General features: G+C 33.0%; 1 pseudogene; it reads left to right on the top strand.

The window, feature by feature from the left end:
- Positions 1–370: 370 nt before the first annotated feature.
- On the top strand, positions 371–2000 carry LOC134262478 (calexcitin-2-like; annotated as a pseudogene).
- The last annotated feature ends 5102 nt before the right edge of the window (positions 2001–7102 follow it).

Raw genomic sequence — 7102 nt, 5'->3', positions numbered from 1 at the left:
GCAAGCTGGCAAAGTTACACCAGGACCTTGGGTTCAGGGCCAAGATAATAGATTTTTCCTCACTATATTATATTACATTGATTACCTATCTAAATGTGATTGTATAGTAACATTGTGCTTGGTAGGTATTACAAACTTAAGCCTAACTTATTTGGTTATAGCACTTAATAAACACATTGCGTTATTTACAAGCATAATTTACAGCAAATATAATTAAAGTCAAAAATCACAAAATTATTTCATTTTATCATTAAGTATCAGTTTAATTGATGACGTAATTTTTGACTTGACAGTAACCTTACATACAGAAATCGATGTTGTTTTTCAAAGATTGTGAATTTTGAAAAACCTTATTTTTTTCATTAAGAAAATATGCGAAATGAGCGGTTGGAAGCCAGGGACTGATAAATATATTAAAACACACGAGCTGTTTGTAACAATTTGGAGGAAACTGCAGGACGAGGGTGACGAGAATAACAATATGGACTCATTACAACGGAGGAATGGGTAATGTAACGACTACATATACATTGTTCACAGATTGTTTTAACTTTTGTAAAAGCTTAATGTAACTTTTAATTATGTCTGGTATATATAAAACTAAAATAAGAATGGGTTTAACATTAATTAAAGTTCACTTTTTTTTTTACAATGGTTTATTTTTTATTACAACTGATTTTGATATGCCGCATTTTATTCATGGTACTGTAATTCTCTCAAATTTGATAATATGTAGTCATATGACTGCAAATGAAAATTATGATGCATGAATTGTATAATTACACTAGAACTAGGGCATGCATCTCACACAATCAATTCTATATGTCTCTATTTTTAAAAAAAGTTGAAGATGTGGCAGAACTTCAGTGAACAGTGTATCAAAGAGGGGAACAAAGACGATGAGGTTCCGAGTGAGCGGAAGCTTCCCGAATGGCTTGAGAACTACATCCGGTACAAGTTTGACCTCTTTGACCGGACCGGAGATGGAAATATAGACTGTGACGAGTTTGAATATGTACTGGGGGATTTCGGAGTTCCGGCTAAGGATGCCCGTTCCGCTTTTCTCATGATCTCAAATGTAAAAAAATTTAAGTGTTGTAAGCAAAGGGAAATAACAGATATTATAGATCTAGAGTATATATGTAAAAGGGAAATCAGGCATTCATGATATACATGTACACTGATCATCAAAGTTCGTACTCAGTGAATGCACTAGAAATTAGTCGAATTGAGTCGATGTTGAAACGAAAAAAAAAATTCTTTTATATTCATATGTACATGGGATTCAAAAACAGGTAAAAATGGGCTTCGTAATAAGCCATATTTTAATTAATAAGCGGCGGTCATACGGTTTACGTTGCATGTGGCCCGATAATTCAATTACAGCAGTAGCTGTTATAACTGTTATGATGGACTTGGGTTTGAATACTGGACTAAAGTAAAATTGTGTCATTTTCTTTGAAATTCCTATTACATCTGGTTGTTCTGCAAAGTAAGAGAACTTTCAAGCATGAATGATTTTATCATTTTTTTTTTGGGGGGGGGGGGGGGGGGGCAGTCGGGTAACTTCGTTCGCAAATATCTAGCTACTATATTCAGTTGTTCACCTAGTAAAGAGCATGCACTTGTTTAGAGCCCGGGTCAAAGTCAAAAGAAATTTTATTCATAGAAATTACATATAGGATTGAAAGTAAAAAAAGTGATTATAAATTCAGTTACTGTTATACATATATGCTATAGATACGTGTATGAAGATTAACGTGAAAGATTTCCTTTTATAGTATCTATTTTGACTTCTTGAGCCACATAAACCAATAAGCTTTTTTATCTTTTGTAGAATAATGAGAAGAAAATCGACTTTGATTATTACAAAGAACTGTGTACTGACTACTTCCGGTCAAATGACCCTAGTGCACTGGGGAATTTTATCACAGGGAAATTAGTTTTTGTGGACACCTGACTCTTGGTTCTCGTGCTGATTGCACAGTAGACAAAGACTAACACACTTCGGGAAAAATTCATGTTTAAACATGAACTTGATTTTTTTTTTATGTAAAACCACATTCGAATGACTGTGATTAAAATTCGTTTATTTAATTTTGCCATTTAATTTACACAGTTCTGGGATGGTATTTTTTCCCCCCCAAACATGTCCGGGGGATTGTCTATTTTTTTGCCCCAAACATATCAATATACATGTATGCAGTTGGTTTGAAAATCTGAAAGGATTTTAGGTAATGAAAGGTGCCTTAATTATATTTTTGAAAAGATTTTACTTTTATGTTCGAGCTTTGCTTGTGAAATAGAAACACAATATTTAAAAGAACTTTAGAGCCCCCCCCCCCCCCCCCCCCGTTTGAAACAAACCTCGAATTCAAGTCATATGAATGACTTCATCATCATCGCATTAAAAATTTACAGTGTGTCACCTTTGTAAATGTGTACATTTGCTTGAATAAATCAATAATATATTAAATGAATACATGTGTACATGTATGTTGTTGTTGTTGTTTAATTTTTTTTTATTTTTTCATCTTCTGAAAAAGCTCAACACCTGGAGTAATATTTGATTATCTTAACAAAGAATGTATACTTTCTTATGTTGTACTGCAATATTCTAAGTTTATAGAGGAAGTCAAGAAAATTAAATATAGATGTTTAAAACTCACCGAGTTCCTCTACTCTCATACTACATGTATGCCACCCGTCGGTAAAAAAAAAAATGCGTCAAGTTGGGGTGAGGGGGGGGTTATAAATTAGAAATTCCTTCACACAAAAAATCATTGCAATCGATGATAGGGGGAGGGGTTTACAACTGTTAACATCTTGGTTTATGGTATAATAGAACGTTTACATGAATTAAGGGGATGCACCACTTCTTTATAGAGACAGGAATAAGCGGATAAGGTTTCTGCTTTTAGCCTATAATGACTTTTTAGCTCTAGAAAGATTCAAAAGAAAATAGAAGATTTGGTTACTGATATTTCTTTTTTTTACAAATACTTTCGAGAAATGCAATTTTTTTTTTATTTTATTTTTTACATCTTTTTTATTTTATCTTCTTCCCATATAATAACCCACAAAATTTAATAAAACAACAAAATAACTGCAAGTACAAGCTTATCTATCATTTTCAACTGACATTTAAAAAGAAGACGCATCACTTTTTAGATACATTATTTTAGATATACATGTAACTATATTAAGCAACTTCATGGTTACATTGTGTATATTTATACAATCATTTAAAACATGATCATACATGAAAATCAGAATATTTATTTAAGGCATTCTCTCTCTTCAATTAAGTTCATATTCTTAAATATTGCATTTCATAGTCAATTCCGAATTTATTTACCAATTATATTTTCGGTATGGCCATCTTTAAAAAAAAAACTGTTTGCTCCCTTGGGTTTCAAAATATTTTTTTCCTTTTTCATATAATGATACAATGTTGTTTTTTTTTTCACTCCATCAACCAGTATTTCAAAACTTAAAAAAAAATCATCTACCTACATCAACCCATTTTTTTACGCCAGTTAGGAGAGGGTAAACAATTATTTTTTAAAGATGGCCTTAGTTAAATCATTTTGTTTTCACAGACACTTAATGTACACACAGAAAAATAAAATTTAAAAGCCAAACAAAAATATATAAATGTTTTCGATCAATACATTTACAATCATTTAGAAAATAATTGGAATGTAGAATCATGAACAAGAGGCCCATGAGCCATATGGCTCACCTGAGTAACTGGCCAATGGCATGATGTTCTTTAACAGATTCTCTCACTTGGAGCATCAATTGTGGCCCCAGTGTACCCCCGAGGGTCAAGATTTAACAATTTAGAATCTACACTACTATAGTATGGTTCCACATAAGTTTCAGCTTTTCTGGCCCAGTGATTCTTGCGAACACTTTTAATGAATCCCCTCGTTTTTGGTTTCTTCTTAATTATCTCCCCTTGGAAGGAGAATTGGCCCTTCACTTTGACAATTTAAACTCCCCTTTACCCATGCTTTGTTTAGTTAAAATTGCCCAGTGATTCTTGACAAGAATTTGAAATGCAAAAACTTTACAGACAAGATGGACAGGCAGACCGACAGACAAAGGGTGATCAAAAAAGCTTACTTGAGCTTTCAGCTCAGGTGAGCTAATTATACACCCAGAATAATGATCATAGTATACATGTATAAACATTGTTAGGATTGGGGGAAAAATCATATGGAGACAAGTGGAAAGAATTTAAAATACCCATTTCTTTTTTTCCTTTTTTTCTAAATTGAACCTCCTTCCAAAAGAAAAATAATAATATACAAAAATGAAATAATATAATAATATAATTGTGGATGAACTTTAAGGTGGTAAGAAAAAATGAAGTCACCAGTTTTAACAACATGACAAATAACACATGTATGTGGGATTCAAATTTCCCAAACAGATAAACAGTAAGATAAGAGTTTAAAAATTGAATTGCAAAAATAAATTTATAGATTTTTATGGAACGCCATCACTGCCTTATAGCATACAACTATGCATTTATTATGTCAATTTATCATAATGTGATGTGAACGTATCTTTACGTTATGTCAATTTTTTATGAGATGATGAAAAATATCTTAACATCATGCCAATGCTGCATTACATAAAGTAAATACATCCTTTCATTATGTCAGCACTTCATAACTTGAAGTAAAAAATTAATTATGTGAAGTGATAATGTGTTTACATTGAGTTAAAACTTTATTACGTGAAATGAATGTTTCTTTACATCATTTCATTTCTTTAATATGTGAGGTCAAAATTGCATTACGTCAAGTAAATTGTGTTTTATAATTAAACTTATCATTACATGAAGTCAAAAATCCATTCCTTTTTGAGAGTGTATATTTCTATTATATCAAAGCATTATTACGTGATATGGACTTATCTTTATTTTACGGCGAGAGCATCATGATGTGAGGTGAACACATCTTACCTTCATGTCAGTGCTTTATTACGTGGTGTAAAAAGTGTATAACATGATGTGAACATATCTTTAGATTATATCAACACTTTATTACATTATGTCAAAACTTCATACCGTGATGTGGATATATTATAACGTTATGTCAACTCTTTCTTATGTGATCTAAAAATAGCTTTATATTGTGTTAAATCTTTATCATGTTGATTCCAAAAGTGCATTACCTGATGTAAAAATACATTTACATTATCTCAAAGCTGTATATCTAGTATATAATGAATGTTTTACAGATTGTTAAGGGGGGGGGGGTCCTGATTGATTAGGAAGTATAACAGCCCCCCCCCTCTTTTCCCAGACATAACTTTACTAGAGAAAAAGTAATGTTCATTGAAAGTACAGCCCTACCCCCACTTTTTGTTGAAGTATAGTCCACTGAGGGCAATGTGGTATACAGTATCTGAAAAAAAAAAACTTAGGACTGATCGAAGTTTGACCCCTCACCCCTCCCCGAAATAGGATTTTCGGGCTTGGACAATTTTTTTGGGCTTGTCAAGTTTTTTCGGGCAAATTAATATTTTTTTTTCTGGCTAACCTCCCCTTTCAAAAAATATGCTTTGTCACTGGAATTAGAAATTTTTTCAATCATGCTACGTCACTGGAGTTAGTAATTTTTTTAGATCATTCCAGGGCCAGAATTCTATTACAAAAATTTACCAGTTCTTCATCTAAATCAATTGAATATGCCTTAGTAAGCATGCATGGGCACATATCAGTGGCGGATATGGGAACAAGGAAGGGGGACGGTATATGGTTGGCATAGGCGTCGGAACCGGGGGGGGGGGGGGGGGGGCGGCGGCTTAGCCCCCACCCCCACTTTTTTTCCTCAGATAGACTTAGTATAGACATTGAACATCGCTGCGTAGGTTAAGCCCCCCTCCCCCCTACACGTTGTAGTTTAGGTTAAAAATAATGTAGAAAGTGGTGTTGTTTGGAAAAAAAATTGCTAGTGAAGTTCGAACCTACCCCCCCCCCCCTTCTTTTTGCTTGTCAGGTTTTTTTATGAAGGTATATAAAAAAAATCTTACACTTAGCCCCCCCCCCCCCAACACTTTCAATTTGCTTCCGATGCCAATGTTTGGAGACCAAGGAAGAAAGCAGAGAAGCTCCCAGGCTTTATATAATAGTTTTATATAAAAAAAGTTTTCAACTTAATTCAGCTAAACTTAATGTGAAATTAATGCAAAGAGAAGCTCTCAGGCTTTATATAATAGTTTTATAGAAAAAAAGTTTTCAACTTAATTCAGCTAAACTTAATGTGAAATTAATGCAATGTGCTACAAAGTATAACCAATAAATTTATTAATTTTTTGTATATTTTGGTCACTTAAGATGGTAGGGCGGGATTTCTGCCCCCCTCCCCCTACCCAACCCACCACTGCACGTGTGTTATACGATGTGCTTACACTTTTAAAAATAAGGAAAGTTAAAGACTGATAAAAATCTTATGACAACATTCTTAGTAAGATCAGAAGTTTAAGACTTTTATCAAAACAAAAACAAAAACAAAAAAAGAAAAAGAAAAAATTTTCTGCACGACTATTTGTTTCCAGATTAAAGTAAACGCCATTGAATTTCGACGTGACTTTAATGCACAGTCGTAGTGTTAAGGCTTTGCACCTTTCAAGGTTGTCAATCATTTGTCGCTTAAAGTTTTTATTAAAGATGCTATTTCAAATTCGCTGAGAATTTCTTCTACGACAGTTTTCTCTCCCGCCAATTTTAGTTCTTTTCGGAACGCAGAAAATACGTTATGCTCATATAAAGGCCGAGGATACACGTGTTCGCATAACGTAATAGTGAATCGACATAATGTAGAAGAGTGCGCACAGTATGACATGAGCTTTTCACATAATATCATAAAGAATTGACGTAATGTAATGAAAGGTTGACACAATGTAATTGTTGTTTAATTACATGTCATAAACAGTAAACATAACGAAATGCAAGTTGACAAAATATAATTGTAGTATGTGTAAATCTCATAAAGTGTTGACATAATGTAAAAGAAAGTTGACACGATGCAAGGGTAGTGTGGGTTAATGTCATAAATAGTTGACATAATGTAATAGTAGTGTG

This window comes from Saccostrea cucullata, unplaced genomic scaffold (assembly GCF_032062105.1).
Source record: "Saccostrea cucullata isolate Sc308-1 unplaced genomic scaffold, CSIRO_AGI_Scuc_v1 ctg1586, whole genome shotgun sequence".
Classification (NCBI taxonomy): domain Eukaryota; kingdom Metazoa; phylum Mollusca; class Bivalvia; order Ostreida; family Ostreidae; genus Saccostrea; species Saccostrea cuccullata.
Note: the sequence above shows the minus strand (reverse complement) of the source record. Positions and strands in the feature narration are given on the sequence as shown.